This window comes from Bos mutus, chromosome 7 (assembly GCF_027580195.1).
Source record: "Bos mutus isolate GX-2022 chromosome 7, NWIPB_WYAK_1.1, whole genome shotgun sequence".
Taxonomy (NCBI): Eukaryota; Metazoa; Chordata; class Mammalia; order Artiodactyla; family Bovidae; genus Bos; species Bos mutus.
In genome coordinates, this window is record NC_091623.1 from 66,820,025 (window position 1) to 66,843,266 (window position 23,242).

The window sequence follows — 23,242 nt, forward strand, 5'->3', positions numbered from 1 at the left end:
AAAGTCACTATAAACATTCACATACCATTTTCTTTTGGTGTGAACATATGTCTTCATTTCTCCTACCTAGGTGTGGGATTGCTGGGTTGAATGACAAGTGTGTGTTTAACTTTTATAAGAAACTGCTGAATCATTTTCAAAGTGGCTGTTCTATTTTGCAATCTGAGAAAGGTCTAGAATTAAGGTTACATCAGTACCATCTTAGATCACTTCAGTAGGATTATGTATTTCAAGTGGATTAAAAGTCGCTTAAAGGTGTCCATGGGGTTGTTCTGCTTCAGCTGTGGCTGAGTCAAGAGGAAGGGAGAGAAGTGGAAGAGGCATGTAGACCGTGTCTCAGTGGGTTAAGCTTTTTATTTATATACAGAACTTTTTCTTTTTCCTTCTGCCTGAAAATGATTAAAGTGAGTGAGTGCTTGCTTGGCAAGCCACAGACCTGATATTCAGGGAAGATTAGAGCAGCTTTGCAGATAAGCTCAGAAAATCTGCTGGGCCACAAAGTCATTTCCCACACCCCTCTGGGCAGTCCCCAGTGTCCTGGTGTGATGATATTGGATAACGTCAAGTATTGGGAACCTGAAGACGGCACGTCTTTTAAGGATGATTTTCCAAGTTTTATTCAAATTCTCAATTGCCTGGTAACTGATGTAGCACTTCACCTAAATGCTTTCAGATTCTGACCACTGGGCATACTCTCCTCGAAAGGCTACTTATTATCTAGATTTTATGTGGTTCGTATAGGGGGACTGTGGATCTGGCCTCTCCCACTGGCCTTGGAACCTCAGCCCTGACTCCTGAGAGCTGTATCTGTGGGCTCTCTGGCTTCTGCTGCCATCAGCACTGCTGGGCTCAACAGGAAGATCCGTTCAAAGGCTCTTCAGGTTGGAGGCCTCGTCCTCCTATGGCTTGTCATGGGTCACACTGGTTTGCTTTAGAGTCAGCTGGGCATCAAAAACAGGAAGGGAAAGAAAAAATTCAGTGACGTGGGGACCTGTAACACCCTTTTGTAATCTTCAAAGTTCTGTAGTAATTGTATCAACCACCTTGACCTGGAAATCCAGCCAGTGTCCTCTGGGGACCGGTTACTTGCAGTGTTTGAGTAGGAATTAATGCAATGATCCTGACTAAAGGCAAACTTCCAACCAAGGGCACAATGGGGGTTTTGTATTTTACCTCACAGCTTCTACTTGAACAAAACAGAGAGGAGATGGAAAAGCAAATGGAAAAATGATTTTTCTGTCTGCTTTTGCTTCAGGGGACTGTCCATTCAGTGCTTGCCTCTTGGGGGTCACAGCTTCCGGCTCCCCCTTCCCTCCCTGAGTCTGTGTGCTCGGAGGTGCTGTGGAAGGTTTTTCAGAATCAACTGGCAGGTCTGTTTTTGGAGCTGATGTGACAGTCTTCTTAGTGATGCCAGTTTGAACAGAATGTTAAGGACCAATGGACATGATACCTGAGGTACTGAGAGGAAGCAGCTTGTTTTCTTCCCAGCTATAGATGTGACTGCAGGTGAGCTCTTTGGAGCTGAGCTATCAGAATTCGACAGAGAAGCTGTGGCAGTGCGGGAAGATAATCACAGCTTTTGATTGTGCCCCATACCCTGGAGCACCCAGCAGTTTTGTAACTTTTCAGTTGGCATTAACTAAACCCACAGGATGGCTTTCCCTATTATTGTCCAGGAAATTGTTTCCCCAGGGCTGCCGGTGTTGGCAGCCCCAGTGAATGGTCCAACTTTGTGTACTGCACGTGGCCCAAGAAAGACCCAGTTGGCAGGCCCTACGCATCAATTCCAAAAGGCAGAGAGTAAACGGAAACATCTTTGAGGACTCTTGCTTGCTAGGCGTATGGCGAGTTCATAAAGCTAGGCATCTTATCAGGCCAATAAATACATTTGCCAAGGAAAAGAATACAGTGCTAATGGATGTGAGGGAGAAAAAACTCAGAGAAGAAGCCTGATGCTGCTAAATTTCATTCTTAATAAGGGAGGTCGCTATCAGCGCAGGAGACACTGAGGATGAGAGCATAATATCACAGGAAACTGTTCATAATTATCATTGATGTGCTTTAAGTATTATAATTAATATATTCATACTAGTTCTATCAGTAAAACATTTCTCTCCGCGATGTATATTATAATTTATGGTTTGCTAGGTCACAGTAGTGCTGAATACTCCACAAATCTCATTCCTCAGCCAAGAGATGGTGTCAGTAGACCAGCTTATAGAAGCATTTGGTCCATTTTTCTGCTTAGATTTATGGTGGACCAGCGCTCATGCACTGACAAAATCCACAGCATCTGGGGGAGAAAGAGGGGCTACTAAAGTGCTTTTTTAAAAAATTCCTTTGTTTTTTGACAAACAGGATGGTTCAGAAATTTCCTAATCATCTTCCTGTTTGAACTTCTCAATCTGCATTTGAAATTGTTTCCCTTTGGTCTTATTATTATAGGCTTTTTTTCCTACACTGAAGTGTGTTAGCAATGTCAGTGAGTGTCACCTACATAAAAAAACATCTCATTCAAGCCTGAAAGAATATTTTTGAAGAAACTCCTTTTAAGTTTTTATGAAAATGATACATGTGTAAGTTAAAAAAATAGAATATCACAGAAATGTTTATATGAGAAGCCATGTGCCACCCCCCAACCCCCAACAACTGAGAAGGGGCTAGATTTTAGACAGGAGTTTGGAGGTGGTACTCCAAATGTCGTCTGCTGCTGCTAAGTCACTTTAGTCGTGTCTGACTCTTTGCGACCCCGTGGACTGCAGCCCACCAGGCTCCTCCGTCCATGGGATTTTCCAGGCAAGAGTACCAGAACGGGTCGCCATTGCCTTCTCCGCCAAATGTCTGAGGGAGAACTTTATCCTAGGGTGTTGGAACACATGCTAGCCCTCCTACGCCTTTCCAGACCATATTTTTAGGGTTTTATTTTGAACTAATTTTAGACCTAGAAAAAAGTTACAAAAATAATAGAGTTTCTGTATATCCCTCACTCAGCTTCCCCTAATGTTAATGTCTTACATATAGTACAGTTTCCAGGCAGCTCTAAGTTTTCTCTACAGATAATGAGTCCTCTGATAGTTTGGGCACAAGTCACTTTTTGAGTTTCTAGCACAGCACATGGACCTAAGGCCCGGATGGGGAGGAGAGTGAGGGGTACCTGCAGGCCACAGGTACATCATTGTTGTTTAGTCGCTAAGTTGTGCCGGACTCTGAGACCCCATGGACTGTAGCACACCAGGCTTCCCTGTCCTTCACCATCTCCCGGAGCTTGCTGAAACTCATGTCCATTTAAGTCAATGATGCCATCCAACCATCTTATCCTCTGTTGCCCCCTTCTCCTCCTGCCCTCAGTCCTTCCCAGCATCAAGGTCTTTTCAGTGAGTTGGCTCTTTGTGTCAGGTGGCTAAAGTATTGGAGCTTCAGATTCAGCATCAGTCTGTCCAATGAATATTCAGGGTTGATTTCCTTTAGAGTTGACTGGTTTGATCTCCTTGCTGTCCAAGGGACCCTCAAGAGGCTTCTCCAGTACCACAGTTCAGAAGCATCAATTCTTCAATACTCAGCCTTCTTTATAGTCCAACTGTCACATCCACACGTGACTACTGGAAAAACCATAGTTTTGACTAGACGTACCTTTGTCGATAGAGTGTCATCTCTGCTTTTTAACACGCTGTCTAGGTTTGTCATAGCTTTTCTTGCAAGGAGCAAATGGATGTTAGGTAGTTTCGATAAACTTTTCTGTTTTTCATCCCCTTCAAAATCCCAGTCTCTGTTGCAGCTGCCCAGTGAGCCTGGGGTTTTTACCGGTACATTGCCAAACTGCTCGTTCCCACCCTCCCACTTAACCAAAGTTTTCTCCTCCATGTTCTAGACTCATATTCTTTCTCCATATCAGTCAGGGTTCTCCAGAGAAAAAGAACCAGGTAGATACAGATATACATACAGTGATAGACACAGAGGTTGATTTATGTTAAGGAATTGGCTAACATGATTGTGGAGGCTGGGAAGTCTAAAATACACAGGTCAGGCAAACAGGCTAGAAATTCAGATGAGTTGCTACTGTGGTCTTGAGTCCCAGATCCATAGGGCTGCCTAGCAGCCTGGAAACTTGGGCAGGATTTCTATGTTAGTGTTGAGGCAGAGTTCCTTCTTCTCTGGGAAACCTCAGTTTGGGATCTTAAAGTCTTCAGCTGATTGGTCGGACCCTGTCTCCCCTCAGCCCACCACATTATGGACGATGATCTCCACAGAAAGTCACATGATCATCAACACTCATCACATCCTTATAGTAACATCTAGATCAGTCTTGGTCCCCAAACAACTGAGCACCACAGCCTACCCAAGTTGACACAGAAAGTTAACCATCATCTGCCCAGTTCTCATTTGCCATCCTCTCCTTGACCTCCAGAAATCTGCTGAAATCTTTCTTCTTTCCCTGATGTTTCTTTCCTGATTGCTCCACTGTTACATCCCTCCTCCCCCTGTGTCATTTTACTAGCGTCCAGAGAGACAAATGCTTGTATATATTCTGCTATTAGTGGATACCCAAGTTTCTTTGTCAGAGAGACTAACTGCTCATGCAAGTGCCTGTCTTATATCCTGGCCTTTTGGCAGAGATCAGCAGCCCTTTTAAGGTGAGAGGGAAAAAAAGGCATCACGATTCATCTCAAATTTGCTTCACATATTACTCGATTTACTAATATTGATTCTTAGTTATCTATTGCATTGTATATTTAAATTTTTTTCAAGTATTCATTTTATTTAATCTGACCCATCTAAGTGAAATTATTTATTTTCCTATTCATTTGGCTGTAAGTCCACCCAACTTTGAAATACATGAAAAAAAATCATAATGTGAATTCTGACCCTTAGTTTCATTTTAATTAATTTTTAAATCATAGGCAAAGCTCTTTCAAGGACTTATATTCACCATTGTAATTCACAACACCTAGAAGAGTGCTTTATTCAAAATAGGCACACAAAAAGTTTTCAATATGCTTACATTTTCAAAAAGTCCTTTAGCTTTGTATAATAATGTCATAGTTTTATATGGTACTTTAGAGATGTCAAATGTTTTCATTTCTGATATTTCATTCACTGGTCACATTCGATACTGCTGGGGGGTAGGGAGGTTGCAGGCATGTTTAGTCTTATTTACTGGTAGAACACTTGGAGTCTGTGTGAAATGGTTAATAATTTGCTGAGGTCGTGTAACTTACAATTTAATTTCTGAATCTGCCTGATACCAGGTCTTCTGACTCCTAGTTCTGTGCCCTTTACTTAGGATACATTGGGGTTGTGCTGTACACATCCTAATGGGAACATTAAACAGTGGGCATATTTCTATAAATCCTAGTGCCATTAGATACGCTTGTGATGGACTCATACTCGGGGCATGTTCTGCTAATGATCTAAACTATTTCTTTCTTTTGTAAGAAGCTAAATTTCCTTGGACAGTCAGCCCCCCTCACTGTGCCCTTACATGTTCTGTATCCATGGATCAAATAGAGTCATGCATGAAAAATGCTTCTAAGGTCAGACTCTCAGAGCAAAGGCATGTGGAAGAGTCAAAAACCACTGTGTTTTCTGAACCAGACCGTCCTCGCCACCAGCAAAAATTCATCCATACAAGAAATGCTCTAGTATTAATACAAAAACATCCAGTTAAACCCATCACAGAATTTACGAACAGAAAACAGAGCTACAACCCTTTCCCCCCCTTCCAAGATGCAGTTTTTCAAAAATAACGTGGTTTAATTAAATGACTAGAAGAAAAGTAACAATGCCTTGTTCAGAAAAGAACATCATTGCAATATAAGTATAGGCTCACTGGTGCAAGTAAATATTCTCTATTTTTTTTTTTAAAGAAATACCATGTGTTACGATTTAGTATAAAGCAAATGCGACAGAAGCCAAGAATGGTTCCTAAAAGCAGAGCCCCATCATGCAGGGCCATTTACCATTGTTCTGAATTAACTTCTCCCACCACCACCTGGGGGTGAATGGGGGGTAGTTTCCTTGCCAAATACTCCCTACCTCTGGTTTCCCAATTTTTCTTTATTCCACTCTTTTTCAAGGCTGCCTCTGACACTTCTCTCCTGCCCTTCCAGTCCCCACCTCTCCACTGGATTCATGTACTCACCATCAGGTGAAGTATCTTAACTAATCCTAGTTGTAAATTGTGGATTATTCGGGCCAGTTTCAGGCCAGGTCTCATATTATTCCACTGAGTCTGGCAGAGGCTTAAAGGATTAAACAATCCTTCAAGTATTTCCTGTTATCACTCCTCTTCTTTCAGTGTCTAGGAGCATCCTTAGGGCCTGGGGCTCATAACCATGGATGGGTATGTGACTTGGCCTATGGGGACCTGTGAATCTCCAGACGTGAAGGTGGAATAATGTGAGCATAAGTGCATTTTCCTGGGAAGTGGGTCTAGTGTTTTCCTCAGATCCTAAAAGGGACCCATGACCCAAGAATATTTAAGAAGCACAACTGGCTCTCAGAGGCCTATGAGCTTCCTCCAGCTTCTTCTATTTTCACTTGAGGCCTGGGCTGGGCCCTGGCATTGATCCCTCAGGCCCTGGAGCAGCTGCCTGTTTCCCTCCTGGTTTCCCCAGATGTGCTGGGCTTTGCTTCCTGCACTTTCTCTCCAGTGTGCTGCCCATTGCCTAGACCTAACCTCTGCCTGACTTTTCTTACTCCTTTGCACATCCCCCTGTCCTGGTGTAGAAGGTATTCCTGCCCAGTTTCTTTCAAGTAGTTCTACTCCAGCTTGGTTTATCCTAGAATATCTTTTCTGAATATAGGGCATCACCAGGAATTTTCCTCAACCCTCTGACCCCTGATATAGTTCAGTTGGTAAAGAATCCACCTGCAATGCAGGAGACCCCAGTTTGATTCCTGGGTCTGGAAGATCTGCTGGAGAAGGGATAGGCTACCCACTCCAGTGGGTAGCTTCCCTTGAGCTTCCCTTGTGGCTCAGATGGTAAAGAATCCATCTGCAATATGGGAGACCTGGGTTCAGTCCCTGGGTTGGGAAGATCCCCTGGAGAAGGGAAGGGCTACCTACTACAGTATTCTGGCCTGGAGAATTCCACGGACTGTATAGTCCATGGGGTCACAAAGAGTCAGACACGACTGAGTGACTTTCACTTTTCACTTCCACTGACCCTCATCAGTCCATCTGGTTCATCCCAGACCCACTGCCTTCCTTAAGGGTGACACATAGGGGCTTCCCTAGTGGCTCAGATGGTTAAGAATCTGCCTGCAATGCAAGAGACCCAGGTTTGATCCCTGGGTTGGGAAGATCCCCTGGAAAAGGGAATGGCAACCCACTGCAGTATTCTTGCCTGGATAATTCCATGAACAGAGGAGCCTGGGCAGCTACAGTCCATGAGGTTGGAAAGAGTCGGACATGGCTGAGTGACTAACACTTTTACCTTCCCAGGGAGTCATACTCCAGGGACCAGTAGCATCCCCTTGCCCTGAGAAATCCTGGCACTGCCTTCCCTCCTATCCCCCTACAATTGCAAGGTCCCACGCTAACATTATATGACATCCTCTCGCTCCCCACCCCCCATCAGTCCCATCCAGGGTCAGCTGCAGATCACAAACAGGTTTTACCTTGCTTCAGCCTCACTTTAACAACTTCTCTCTCTCTTGGTTTTATGAGAGCAGTTTCTACATTTTCTGGTTAATTTTTTTTTTTAATGTTCAGGATTGGAAAAAATAGCCAACACTAATTAAATCTGAACAACAGGAAGCTGGATAGAGATAAAAGATAAGAAAAAGATCAAAGAACCATAGAGTTCCAGTGCTTTCCTTTGGGTAGGGTCTGTGCTTTGGTTTGGGCCTCTTCTAAGCGACCCCTTCACAGCCTGTGCACCTTCTGGTCTGCTACCCGTGAAGGGCCTGGCATACAGAGGGGGCACAGCTGGAAAGGAAGCTGAGGGGTCTGGCTCCTCGGCTACAGGAGCCTCAGTGGACGGATCCCAGATCATAAGACACATTGGCAGTGAGGGAGATTTGGGGCCCCGAGTAACCGCCGTTCTAGTCCAAAGTGGCTCCCCGCGAGGTCTGCATTCTGACTCTGCTCCCATCTCCCGTAGCCAGCCTTTGCTGATTCCCAGATGAGAGAATTCACCCTGCCGTCTTTAGATCCCTGCTGTCAGTCAGAGTTCTGAGCTGTCCCTTTGCTGCTTGTGATACTCGATTCCCAGCCGAGGAAGCGAGCCGCCTGTGGCCTCACAGACTCACAGGAAAGCTGAGTCATAGGCAGAGGGCTAGTTCCTGTCCTCAGACAGCAATGGGGGATGCCACGGCCCCACTAGATCTCTTGCCCAGGCCTTCCCTTTCACCCCGAGGCCAGCTTCTCAGAAGGGATCATCTATGCCTTCACTGCCGAAAAATGAGCAGTTCTCTTGGGAAGCCAAAGCCACTCCTGCCCTGGGGCGTGTGGGAGCGGCTGGGCAGTGTCTGTGCCGTCTAGCTGTGCGGTTCCTCCATGGCTTTCTTCATCCAGTGCTTCTCCTGCCCAGGGAGAAGAATGAGGTGTGCACAGCCGGCTCCATGAGAAGGCTTTGTCACTGTTAAGACTTGTTAATGAGGCCTTGCAAAGTATTTAAGAGCCCATGGCTACCAGGTATCTCAGTTTAATGTGTATATACAGTGAGCCCGTGGGAGGAGAAAGACGACGATTGCGTTTAGTTGGCTGCGGAATAGGGTGTCAGGAACAACCTGAACTGTATGTGCAAGCTTCCTCCCGTCACAGAGCACACGGAGTTCTCCTGTCTCGTAACCCGGTGGCCCTCCGCACACCACACTGCCTGCGTGACTGCACCTCCCTGCATTGTAAAACACTAAACCGATGCACAGTGTTGGGACCAGGCCCCGCACCTGTGCTAGGATCAGTTTAAGAGCCATGGTACCCTCAGCCAGCTGTCATTTTGCCTTTCAACAAAGGAGTCACCCTGATGTGAGCCCTTGTAGGAGACATACAGTGGTTCTTGGTTGGCACTAGCCATATGAGCCGTGTGACAAGGACAACACAGAACCCAGGCATGCATTCCCTACTCTACTGCCCACTTCCTGAGCACCTTCTATGTGCCCGGCACTCGGCTGTGTACTTCATCTGATTTCATTCATACTCAGAGCAGTTCCATGAAAAAGGTGTGTTTGGCCCATGTTGCAGGTAAGCGCATTGACAGCAGAGAGTTAACGTGCCGCCAGGTATCACAGCTAACCTCTGGTAGACCAAGGCCTTCTAACCCAAGAGCCCTTGCTTGTCCTACTAACACCGGGCTTTTGTGACAGTCTGTAAGATCCCGGAACTGCATGTGAGAGTCACCTGGAGACTGAAAATAATGTCAGAGCCTCTTCAGATGGGGCCCAGGCAAAAGCTGCCAAACACGCAGCTTCCGCTCCAGCACTGAGAGGACAGCCTGCCTCACTGTTGCCCCAGGCGCAGCATAGGTCTGTGCAAAACCACCAGCTCTCCTGTACTTCCTCCCCTCTCTTCCCCTAAGACAAAGCCATCCAGGCCGTCATTAAAAAGTCCACAAGCAATAAATGCTGGAAAGGGTGTGAAGAAAAGGGAACCCTCCTGTGCTGTTGGTGGGAATGTAAATTGGTGCAGCCCCCATGGAGAAGTATGGAAGTTCCTCAAAAAACTAAAAGTAGAGTTTCCATATGATCCAGCAGTCCCTCTCCTGAGCATATGCCCAGACAAAAGCTATAACTCAAAAAGATACTAAGCCAAGAGCAGCACTACTCACAATAGCCAAGACAGAAACACCTAAAAGTCCATTGACAGATGGATAAAGAAGATGTGGTACATATATACAATGGAATACTATTCAACCACAAAAAGGAATGGTATGATGCCATTTGCAACAACATGGATGGACCTAGAGATTAGCATACAAAGTAAGAAAGAGGAAGACAAGTACCATATAGTATCACTTATATATGGGATCTAAAATATGACACAAGTGAACTTATCTATGACTGCAGCCATGAGATTAAAGGACGCTTACTCCTGGAAGGAAAGTTATGACCAACCTAGACAGCATATTCAAAAGCAGAGACATTACTTTGCCAACAAAGGTCCGTCTAGTCAAGGCTATGGTTTTTCCTGTGGTCATGTATGGATGTGAGAGTTGGACTGTGAAGAAGGTTGAGCGCCGAAGAATTGATGCTTTTGAACTGTGGTGTTGGAGAAGACTCTTGAGAGTCCCTTGGACTGCAAGGAGATCCAACCAGTCCATTCTGAAGGAGATCAGCCCTGGGATTTCTTTGGAGGGAATGATGCTAAAGCTGAAACTCCAGTACTTTGGCCACCTTATGTGAAGAGTTGACTCACTGGAAAAGACTGTGATGCTGGGAGGGATTGGGGGCAGGAGGAGAAGGGGACGACAGAGGATGAGACGGCTGGATGGCATCACTGACTCGATGGACGTGAGTCTCAGTGAACTCCGGAAGTTGGTGTTGGACAGGGAGGCCTGGCGTGCTGCGATTCATGGGGTCGCAAAGAGTCAGACACGACTGAGCAACTGATCTGATCTGATCTGATCTGATGAAACAGAAATAGACTCACAGATATAGAGAACAGCCTTGTATTGCCAAGGAGGAGGCTGAAGGGCAAAGGATAGGGATTAGCAGATATAAACCATTATATGTGGAATGGATAAACAACAAGGTCCTACTATATTCCATAGAGAACTATATTCAATATCCTGTGATAAGCCATAATGAAAAAGAATATGAAAAAGCTTTGTGTGTGTATGTATGTGAGTCTACACATACATATATGTGTATTATATATGTATGTATGTGTATATATACACAAATATATATGTATGTATGTATATGAATCACTTTGCTGTACACTGGGAACTAACACATTTTAAATCACCTATATTCAACTGAATACATTTAAAAAATTAGATCCATTCACTGCAGTTCATTCAGGCTAGGGCTCAGCCGTGGTGCAGACTGGAGCAGATGACTGCAGGCAGAGAGCCAAGGAGGGTGGCTGTGAGGGGGACTGGGACCGGGAGTGAACCCGAGGACATAGAGGCAGGCAGGCAGGCAGGAGAGGCTGTGGAGGCGTCTAGCACAGGGATGGACACATTCGACTTGAATGAGGGAAAATGACTAGGTGTTGAAGTTTGTGTGGGCAAAAGTTTTTCATTACCAAAGATGAGTGGACACAGAAGAGTATTGTGTTTGGAGAGGGAAACAACTGAGGTTGCATGGTGCACACTGAGTGTGAGATGCTATAAGAACCAGACCAGAAGATGACTACTCGCAAGAGAACATCTGCAGTGAGAGACCCCGGGACCTGCTGGATTTCCTAAATGCATTGAGATGTGATGCAAAGTCTCTGAAAAAGGGGAGGCAGTTAACAGCAGGACAGTGCTGCCCAGGTGCTTGTGGGGCATTCAGACACTACTCTTGTGTGTGTGTAACATATGTATAGATCTCTTAGAAACCTTAGGACAAGTGGAAAGAACAAACCAAACCAGAAGGCTACATTTTGTTGATACAATGTATATAAAATGTTCACAACAGGCAATCCATAGAGACAGAAAGTAGGTAAGTGATTTCCAGGGACTGGGGGCAGAGAGGAGTGGAGAGTGATGGATGTGGAATTTCTTTGGGGAGTGATGAAAATCTTCTAAAATTGATTATGGCAATGGTTGCAGTACTCTGTGAATATACTGAAACCCACTTTAAATTGGTGAATTGTACAGGGTATGAATTTTATCTCAATACTAATATAAGGGTATATACATATATTCTGTTCAAATTGTCATTATTTGCTTGACTTAAAAATAAAATCCAAACCAAAAACTAATTCCAAATTGTATCCAGTCTTTAACTCAAGTATATATGGGCATCTCGACTTCTTATGCAGAGAAAATACACGTCCTTACTCACTTCCCTTTCAAACGTTACCTTAATTGTCAGAGCAAGAAACAAAAACCTGTGAATTTGGAGATGGGAAAGCAATCCAAGGAATAATTCGATTATTTATTTAAAGAACCAGAGTTGCTTGCAGGAGAGAAAAGCCCATGATCCTTTGCTGTCTTGTTTGTTCCCTGGGAGAACCATTCTTCTTGGCCTCTTTTAAACATATATGCTCTTACATATTTATGATTTGAAAAAGTGGGATAGAAAAGGAGAGATTGAACAGTTTCTGTCTTTGAGATTTACACTAAAATATACATTTGATCTTGGTCCATTATTTTTAAACCTGCAAAATACAGATGCTTGGACAATGGTATCAGATTTCATGATCATTGGTATTTCCTTATAACAGGTTGGGACTGGGTATGGGAAAATCTGAGTTAGCATCAAACTTAGGCACAATTTATCAAGTTGACTTCAAAGTGTTAATGGAAAGTACTGTTTGGAAACAGGCTTGGATATTTCACGAAAAACCTTGGGCATACTCCAGGATAGGGATTCTAAATACCACAGTAGTCGAGTCATGTGCTCTCCTTGTAAAATGAAAACGAGCCTGCCTGGCAGCCCATGAAGAACTAAGCTTCACTCCAAACATAATATTTGATACTGTCCACACTTTAGTGCTCTGTTACTGTTGGCTCAGGTATCTGATATGATATTTTCTTTTGTTGTTGTTCAAAGAAAAAAGGTTGGAAAATTCTCAGATTGCTGGTGTGATGGGAGGGAGGTTCTGTGAGTGCACAAATAGAAGTCTGTCTCCAAACTAAACACGCACAGTATACAACATCTTCGGTATGAAGAGAACACTGTGTTCAGTATTACTTCCCAAAGCCTTGCAAAATACATTAATATGCTGCTTCCATTTCACTAACGTATTTGAAGAGAAGGCAGCTCGAGGACGTTTTCTCCACATACAAGTCTTAGATCTGGAGTGGGACCTAATGGAAACTAATGCTTAAAGTTCTCCTAAATCTCATCTCCTTAGTTATGTTTTGGCATGGCTTCTTCCATCAGACCTTCAGAGGCTTTGCTGTCCGGAAAATAGGCTGAGGGCCCCAGGTGCTCGAATGCTGGAATAGTTGATCCCTGAACAAGCCTAGATTTATTTGGCATTTTGCACAGCCTGGCTTGACAAGAGAACAAAGTGTAGTAGGGACCCATCTTTAAGGAGAAGGTCCATTCTTCCGAAAAGCTGGTCTTCCTCACTGGACTGTGACTAACTGGAGAAGTCCTGGCAAGACTCATCTGTTCGATGCTGGAGGCTGATTTGCTTCCCTGCAGAAGCACACACAATGCAAGAGGACCTGCAGCGGGTCGTGGATTTTTCTGCAGATTCAGCAGAGTGCTGCATGCTAACTACCAGCTTGAAGAGTGCTGAAGTCATGTGTCAGTGCATCCTAGGATGAGGCTTTGCAGTGGAGAGCTTGACTGGAGCTTAAGGGTGTCACACAAAACTTGATTTTCCATTTGGGGCCATGGATGGCTTCTTTCACACCCACAGATGGTCTAAAACTTGTAGCCTCGCTTTTAACCAGTTCCCTGACAAACCTTTCAATAAAGAATTGAACAAGCAGCAGAACTGAACTCCCCTCCACACCCTCAGTCTGCCTGACTGGATCAGAACAGGGTCCCAGACGTTTCCCAAATGAAAACCAGGTTTGCATACTGGTGGCTCACAGGCCCACCCAGCCATAGATGATGTGTTTTCCTTGGCCTATATTCTGTTTTTAAAAAATACTTGAATGAGTTGTCAACATCTGAAACTCAGGAAATTCCATATTTAATCTACATTTCTGGTTTCTCTTAAAATTCCAAAGATGTGACCATCCTGGGCCAACATTCTCACATGAGGGTGATATGGTGAGTCCAGGGGGGCAGCTGTGCCCTTCAAGTTAGATGCGGCTCCCTTCTGGGTGCCCCAGTGCTCACCCAGCCCACCTGAGTCACTTCCTTTATCTACTAATCCCTTTAGATGTTTGGGTTTGGGACCCCCCAACAAGAGAAGGCACCTTGTTTCTTGATGTTTGGACAGTGGTACCAGACTTTTTGACAAAGTGCCTATCGGTATGAAATTTGATCTAATGATAAACAAGATTATCATACACATGCCTGAGTCCTGAATTCAGAGACAGGTAACATGAGTTGGATGTAAGGTTCCACACTCATGTCTAATAAGGAATAAAAACTATTTCAAACAAAGACCTGTATATGGAAAGGTCCACTAAATGGAAGATAGGTAACCTGAGTTTTTGACTCAACTTCCCATGCCCCATGCTGATAGATGTCAGCTTCCTTACCTTCATGATGGAAGCATTCGTAACCACCACCATTACTCATTCCACATTCGTTCAATATTTATCAAGTGCACAGGACATCGAGGCTTTAGAGTCTTGCAAACGTGGATCTGCACATAGGACTTCATTTTCCTCATCTAGAAAATAAGGAACATAATATTAAACACCTCCGTGTGAGCTGCAGGCCCAACTGTATGCCAAGCTGGGCATCAGGCCTTAGAAACATCAGACTTTTCTTTTTTTTAAAGAGGAGTTCCATATCAGACTTCTAAATCAGAGGTCCTTAGCGGATCAGCCCATTGATACTTGAATCAGAGCATGACCCCCTGCTACAAAGTTGTCCGCACACAATAGTTCGCATGACATTCCAGGGGTTGGGGAGCCCACCCATGGGGCCGGCTTCATTTCTAGAACCTTCTCACTGGGTTGGTCACACAGGATGTGGAAGAAGTGGTTCCAGAAGAGACAGAGCCGCATACCAACATCAGTCAGACAGGGCAGCTCTGTGTGAGGGCAGGGGGCTGAGGTGCACAGACGTGAAGCGGGCAGTGAAGGGCGTTTTCAATGAAGGTGTCACTTGGCCAACACAGAGTCAACATTCTGTGTACCTGTCATGTAAATAACCATGGCTACTCTGGCACAGTCACAAAACTGATTCTTTCACAGTTTTTTCCTAAATTGCTATTTGTCATCCTGGGTATGAAAACTAACCTCAGTATTTAGTAAGTCAGACCCCTGCTTTTGCAGAAGGCTGGTTTGACGTTCTGCATCCCCCGCTCCTCCCTGCCCGCCCTATAGTTCCCTGTATGTGCAGGACTCATTGCACATGGGACCTAGTTATCTGCTGATGACCCAGACGGTCACTCTTGGCGGTCTCTGTCCCTGACCCTCTCTGACCTTTAGGTTGGATACAACACTTTATCACAGTCCTTCCAAAGCAAATCCAACTGCAAAAGTATTGGGAAACAGGTAGATTTTACTGACAGTTTGGCAGGCAGGGTAAAAAGAAAACTCATCGCACTTCACACCCAGATTCCCAACAGACAATCCTCAGCTGCCAGAGCTTGTCTCTGTCAGAGGCCAGCCCCCTCACCTTTCCTCTTCACCCCTCCTCACTGCATAGCATGGGCCAAGTCAGAGAATGGAGCTCCCTGAGCTTCTAGCGTTGCTTCCTCATTCCTGTTATCTAATACTGCCCTGAATATGAGAAAGCCTCTGTGCTGAGGATCGCGGCTCTGTTTGTACCAGGCAGCCACCAACAAGTCCTTCTTAGTGTTCTTTCTGTTTGCGGTGGGGCTGGGAGAAAGTTTAAATAACAAATATAACCTCCTCTTCCCTCTAGCCACAAGGTAGCTTTTGTTTCCACTTAATACATTAAAGACATCCTTTAATGGGTTGAGCATGTAAACTCATCTCTCATTTTTAGTAATTGCATGGTGTGCCATCGTATACAGCAGCATGACGTATTCATATTTCACCATTACTGAGCATTTACTTTATTTCCTTTTTATCTATTACAAACAGTGCTACAGTCAAATAAATATTGCACACTTGTGTGTGTCTGAAGGATGAATTTCTGGAATAGGTATTTCTGTTTCATGAATATGTACATTATAACATTTAATAGCTATTGCTGTCCAGAAATTCATCTTCCCACCAACTGTGTAAAAGAGACTCTTTCAAGTTGCTGTAAAATTACCTCATTCTGTATGTTTGTTTATACCTGTCCCACCTTGATTCAGGAAGGGTTTAAAGCTGCTAGCAGGGAATATAAATGAGAGGTAGATGGGAGGAAACATGAAAAACAAAGATAAAGACATAAAATGGACTGATGAGTAAGGTTATTGAGAAAATTCATTCACATTCATGGTATGCCCCAGGCAACCCTCATGTTTGGCACTAAGCTTTCCAGTAGCCAATGCAAAGAGGAAACGCTGGTCAATTATAGAATCCACACCCGAAAACAAAGTCACAGCTTGGCAGCCTCATATAAAGGACCTCGTGTGGCAAGACAGTGTTCTTAGCAGTGTAACCTCATGTGACCCCAACACTCCTGTGGCTGCCCATTTTTCTGAGATCCAAAACACGTTGCCCAGAAACAGAGCCCTGTCTTAAGGTGCCCGTGTGCTGATTATGTTGGGTGGGGAGCAGGCTGGCCAAGACTGATACGCCATGCCTCTGCTCTGAACGTGGCCAGATAGCAAGGCATTCAGAGCAAGTGTCATCACTCGAACACACAAATCTTCCTTTCTCCCAAAAGCTTCGGGGAATTGCCTCGGAGGAAGAGACCAGAAGCAAATCTGGGCCAGTGTGAGTAAGGCTAGTCAGGAAAACACTCTGGAGATGGCCCCCAGGCAGGACGCGTGGGCTGCCTGCCAGGTAGGTGGGCAGAGTGCCAGAAGGCCACGCTCTCTGTCCTGCCCAAGGCTGAGGGCAAGGATCCTGGAGGGAGTGAGAAGCCAGGGGCCACGGGTGCAAGTTGTACCTGCCTAAGAGTGGGCTCATGAAGGGGCTGGGGGAAATTCAGACCTCAGACCTTGAAGAGTGGAGACAAGAGGAACCTGAGCGAGCTCAGCTGGGAGGGAAGACTGTGCTAATTAGCCCCGCAGATGTGGAGCCGGTGGAGAGCAGATGGAGGATGTGAGGAGGCCTGGATGGAGAGAGAAAGGAGATGAGCTTCCCCAAAATCACCTAGGACCCGAGTGTCCCTGTGCAGATGGTCAGATGGCTCTTCAAGGAAGCTCCGACCCAGAGCAAAGGGAATGAAGCTAGATACCCAGCCACAGGCTTGCTAAGAGACAGCTGGACTTGGACCTGGCTTTGAAAGGAGGGCAAACTAGCAAGAAAGAAGGGAGACTCCAAGGGTCAGGACTGGCAAAATATTCAGAAAACAAAACTGATTGAGTCACGTAAAACTTTGTCCCCAAATCCCAGTGAGCTCTGGATAATTTTACCCTCAAGGTACCTGCAGTATAGTCCAGACACCCAACCATGTCCCATGGAGGACATATCAGGAAATGTATCAGGAGCAGGAAAAGAGAATTCAGAACCTGTACTGCAGCCCCATGAATGCAGAAAGGGAGATATCTTCCTTTGTCATTCCCAGGGTGGCAAAGTAGATAAAAGGAGGGGAGAGTTATCCAAGGGGAAGAGAAAAAGACAGTGAGAACCTGACTGAGGGAGCTTTGAGTGTTACCCTGGGGAGTCACAAAAGAGAGAGAAGGATGTAAGAACAGCGGGCACCTCCAAAGGGAGTAAGCGAAACCAAAAGAGAAGCTGGGATAGGCCTGCTGGGGATGTGACAGGGCATGGGGAGGAGAGGATGCATCTATTCGAGGGGCCTTAAATTTCCTTGATTCCTTTCAGGTGCTTCCATGTGAAAATTTGCATTTCAAATCATCCTGAGTCTCGGCCAGTAAAGCTGTCACGTTTTGGCTTCACCCACATAGACCCTGATCCATTATTTTAAAAACCTACCACCTTTCACAGGTTTGCTAACAGACTGCTTTTGCTCTTCCTGGGAGAAGGGCTTCCGCACTTCCATATTCTGCATCCCCTGTTGTTTTGTTTAGTCACTAAGTTGTGTCTGACTCTTTTGTGACCCCATGGACTGTAGCTCACCAGGCTCCTCTGTCCATGGGATTTCCCAGGTAAGAATACTGGAGTGGGTTGCCATTTCCTTCTCCAGGGGATCTTCCCTAACCAGGGATCAAACCCACCTCTCCTCTTTCAGCAGGCAGATTCTTTACCACTGAGCCACCAGGGAGGCCCCTGGTGATAAAGAGCTTCCTGGGGTATCTGGCTTACTGTAATGGCAGAATGTAGTTGATGAGAAAATGTGACCCCCGTTTAGGTTCTAGTATATTTCTGGTATAAGTTTACCAGCAATATTATACAAGTAAAATATAATGTGAACCTATATACAGGAAAACAAGAAAATGTAACAATAAACTTTTAGTGTTAGAATACCATATTCTATTTTAAAATAGATATAAGGGTGTGAAGAAGCCACCTGCCAATGCCGGAGACATAAGAAACATGGGTTCGATCCCTGGGTCGGGAAGATTCCCTTGGAAGAGGAAATGGCAACCCACTCCAATATTCTTGCCTGGAAAATTCCATGCACAAAGGAGCCTAGTGGGCTGCAGTGTCTAGAGTTGCAAAGAATTGGACATGACTGAGCACACAAACAGATGCAATGATAACCAAATGACTTAAACTGTCACATATAACTTAAATAGCTTTTTGTTAAGACTTTTAAGTCATAGATAAAAATTAATTTTTTGCAATAAAGTCATACTCAGGATGTGATTGAATATGCAAAAACTTAGTAAATGGAGTGTGTCTTATGAAAAGATACCCATTTCCTTATTGTCTAAATAGCCAGTTTCCATGAATTTAATGTGATCAGAGGTCTTGGTCAAGACTCCCTGAACTCTGTTTTCAAATGGGTTCATCATATGAACACTACTAGATAGTGTTCAGCCACCTCTGATCAGTGTAATGCTTTTGATTTGAAAACCCCTAATTAAGGATCTTCATCATTTCCTTGGTAACAGAGAGTTTTGAGCAAAATACCAGAGCAGGAATATTATGAAAAGGTTATTTATTTTTCCCTCTGCCTCTCATTAGCCAGAGAATAATACTGCCCAAATATGGAGGAAAGCAAAGCCTCTTTGGGCCAAAAGAATAGAAATCAGAAGTAGAATATACTGATGAGGCCTCTCCCTCCTAGGGTGATGGCTTCCAGGAATTTTTTTCTTCTGCTCAGTTGGGTGTAGCTTTGACAGAGTAAGGTAGGAGCCACAGGCCTGGACCACCATCTCCAGCAATTAGACCATCTTGGTGGACAGAGGGTTCCCTATCCATCTTTCCTTCATTCTAGGTCACCACCTTAAAAAATAGCTTTTGCTCTGTTATGAATATGAAGCTTATATTCCTCTAAGACATCCTTCAGCCCCCAAAATTAGTGTTTTAAATGAATATTCTTTTCTGCCATCAACTTTAGCCGCTTTTGTGTAGTGATTAACTACAAAAACATATACATGTTCTCACTGATAGAGATCACTTCCTACTTTATAGCCATAATCCACACCCCAACATTTCTTTTCTAGCACTGGAAACTGATAGAGTCATTACAAGGCCTTTTAGGCAAAAGGGATGTGAGAGCTGAGGACTGTTTACTCCAGCTCTCTCTGTTGCCTTCTTTGCTCTGGGATTGCCTGCTTTCGCCTCTGACTAGGTGAGAGGCACAGAGTCCTGTGACCTCCAGGCTGCCAGGTAGGTAGGTGCATCCCCTACAAGCAGAAGCCTTGCTTCCTCTGGCTTACCCCACCTGGCAGGAGCCCCCAGAGGTGGAACGCACTGGGGTGCACTCACTCAGGCCTCCTCCACAGGTGACACAGAATGTGTTTAGTTACAGTGACCCCACCCCCAAACGTGTGGACAGAGTCATCCCAACTCCCACGGCAGCCCAAAGGAAGTATGCAGGTCAGGTTGTGAAATAGCACCCCTGGTTATTTAGAAGGGCGTTTGGAATTCACAGGGAGGCTGGTTTTGTTTTAAGCTCTGCTTATTGCACTAATAGAAAACAATAAGTGTTGATTACCCTTTCTTCTCCCTAACATTAGTGATTCTCAAGGGAGATGCTTGCCGTGTTTTTCTCCAGGAAGACATGATGACATGGACTTAGGTCCTGTAACCAGGTATTTAGCAAAAATAGCTAAATAAAGAGCCTGAAACATATTGAAATTATAAGGAAAAGTGTGAAAATACATGATTATAAACAAAGGTTTTGTTTGTATTCACAGCAAAGAGAGAGAAACTATTTTAAAACTGACATGATGATCATGTGATGTAGAGAAATAGGTGTATAATTTTTGCTGGGTATGGGGGAAATGCAGTATATAAATTATGCAGGAAACAAATTTTCTCCATTGCCTGAGGGTATTGGGGATTCATCTCTAAATCCTCTTGAATTTGCAAGTTTTATTTGCAGTGCTGTTTCTTACATTCTGTCTCTCGGACCTCCTTTCCCACCATCTGGATACTTCTTCTTTTTCTTCTCATTTGACCAGGAGGCCATGAGGCCTTCCCAGGTGGCTCATTGGTAAGGAATCTGCCTGCCATCACAGGAGACACAGTTTCAATCACTGGGTCAGGAAGATCCCTTGGAGGAGGAAATGGCAACCCACTCCAGTATTCTCGCCTGGGAAATCCTATGGACAGAGGAGTCTGGCAGGCTATAGTCCGTGGGCTAACAAAGAGTCAGACACAACTGAGCACAGCATAGCAGCAGTGAGAATGAATTTGAGCATTCAGTAGTAAAAGCCTCTCTCTCCCTCCGCTCACGTTTTGACAGCAGTCATGGAAGATGAAACCTGCTAAGGATGCGAGTGGTTGGTAGTAAGGCGGTACCAGGTGGGAGGAATATGCTGATGGAGGAATCCGGCCCTCAATTAATGAATGACATCAATGCCTTTCATGTTGAATGGCACACCCGAAGGCTATGTGAGACAAGCAGGCAAGAAGAGAAAGATCATATCTTACTAATTGACCTAATCACACCTCCTCCCCCAGAACTATGGATGATTTATAATACGGAACTTCCTTTAATTTCATCAAACCGCCTCACCCAGAAACGAAACACGGTAGTGATTATGAAAAGTGATTACAGACAAGAAGGTATTTTGCTCCTGTCTCTTGCCATTATTTCTTCTATGAGCTAACTTTTTTTAGGGAAAGCTTAAATGAAGCTCATTTCTTGTTTTGTTTAGGGTGGGGTGTTTTTTGTTGCATTTTTTTTCTTTTAAGCAGCCACACCCTCTGTTCCACATGGAGTGCAGATGCCATCCCTTATATTCTTGGTGTTATAAATGTCGGGCTCTGCAGAAGCAGCCACAGTAATGGTGGAACTGGTATGGATAATAAAAACTTTGGGTCTTGGAAAGGAAAAAATGAAAAGACCTGTTCAGAATCACAGGGCCAGGGAGTCTGGCAGTTTTTCCTCATATTTCTAGATGATAGACAAATTGTTAGTTACCAAATGTATAATTTATTAGTAATTGCTCTAATTTGCCTCGGGTTTCTAAATTGCCAGTTCAATGAGATCAACTATTTTGTACCCATAAAGTAGGAATCGTGTGGTCATTAAATGAAGTAGCTAACCAGTTGGGGTGATTTCTGTGCAAATGCAGTTATTGCCATTGTAATTTAGAAAGTCAGGGAGGAATACCACAATCAAGCTGCTTAGAAGCCGAGTGACTAACACGACTCACTAGGATTAAAACACTGCACATATGTTTCCCTCTGCTGGATGTATGGATACTGGGATGACTGGTTTTCGTTGGGTTGTGGTCTATTTAAAATAAAAAGCTTTATTCCTCCTTGGGAGGGTTGCTATGGGGTGGAAGATGAATCCCTCCTCTGGGTGGTTGGGTAACAGAAGGCTTGAGAATGTGCAAATGAAGCTTGGAGCAGAGCTGGGCCTGCAGATGTTGCAGACAGGGTTGGCATAGAACTCTTGTTTCTTCTTCTCAAAACCAATGTCCCATTTCTCTCAGAAAATGATTAACAGACTTCAGGGACTGCTATAAGAACCTAAATGCAAAGTGTCTTCTTGTGTCTGGCCTGTCAGGTTTCTCTCTGTTCCTTGATCACCTCGATTGACCAGCAGAGGTGGTCTACTTACCTTTTCTGCCGAGAAGCCAAATAAGCTGAGGTCTCATTCTGCCACCGTGCAGTCAGCAGAACTGTAAACTCCCTTCTGCTTGCTGAACTCTGCCCCTGCTGATTTGTGAGAGACAGGAACACAGCTTAACATTCAGTTCTCGGGTTTAAGCTTGTGGTCCTGGAAATGGCAGAAAATAGGAAAAATAAAGTTTTTAGCTGACCTTTCAGAAAGTAGGAAGTGCAGGTGACAGAGTAAATGTGGATTGTGCAGGACATTTTAGAAAGTCACTCTTTTGCCCAGCTCAGCTGGCAAACATCCTGGGACTGATAAAATTCCTTTGCAGTTCATCAGAATTTAACTTTGGCTCAATCGTCAAAGTCACAACCACATCTCTCAAGAGTACCATTTGGCCGTAGGTCAAATCCATTATGGCAAACACAGTGGATGTTCCTGAATAGCATTCCTAACCACAGCTGACGTATACATGCATCAAGCAAATCAAATACCAAAGGAAAAAAAAAAGTCAGAAAAACAAAATAATTTAGATAATCCCTGCTAATTTTATTGAAATCAGGATGCATTCAAATCAGGGTGCGTTCCCAAGTGACCAAATGGCATTTGGAAAAATGATCATATTCTTGGAACCTGAAATGAGACTGTCAGTGACTAAAAATTTAAACCAAATTTGGAAAGTATACTCACAGCCTCGTGACCTCCTTAGTATACTATTGGCATGTTCCTGACCAAGGTGGAGCACAGAGGAGTCTCCTGGCTTAAAGCTTGCTTGCTCAGGGTTCACTAAGCAACAGGGCGGGATGGGCAGTCCATTTATCCTCAAAGTGGGGTCTTAGGGCCAGAATCTCCTAGCCTATCAGAAAGGCACATTTTGGGGCCCTTCCCCAGCTTGTTGTCTACCATTTTGGGGGATGGGGCCCAGGAATCTGGGTTTTTACAAGCTCTCCAGGTGATTCTGATGTTCATTTAAGTTTGAGAACTATTGGCCTCAGGGTCTAGAACAAACTGTCTAACAACTGAAGGTTTGTGGATGTATCTGGGTGGACATGAACTTGGGCAAACTCTGGGAGATGGTGAGGGACAGGGAGGCCTGGCGTGCTGCAGTCCCTGGGGTCATGAAGAGTCGGACATGCCTGGGCGACTGAACAACAACAATAGCTGGGTATCTTTCTACGGTTGAAAAGTGGCCATCATGCTGTCCTCTTGCGGTTAGAAGCTAGGTCCCACCCGCTGCTTGCTGCTTTCTTTTCTCCCCGACATTTTCCAATATGTGGATCAGAACAATGGAGCACCG

The 23,242-nt window shown here is 44.6% G+C and overlaps 1 protein-coding gene and 1 long non-coding RNA gene across 2 annotated transcripts in view; one reads left to right on the forward strand and one right to left on the reverse strand.

The window, feature by feature from the left end:
• The window catches only part of MARCHF3 (membrane associated ring-CH-type finger 3), a 156,385-nt gene that overhangs the window by 33,720 nt on the left and 99,423 nt on the right, over positions 1-23,242 (forward strand). The window lies entirely within an intron of this gene.
• On the reverse strand, positions 560-22,281 carry LOC138988525 (uncharacterized). The gene is made up of 3 exons (XR_011464795.1): positions 21,952-22,281; positions 14,265-14,398; positions 560-941 (listed from the first exon to the last, which is right to left on the reverse strand). It is a non-coding gene; the product is annotated as an uncharacterized lncRNA (long non-coding RNA).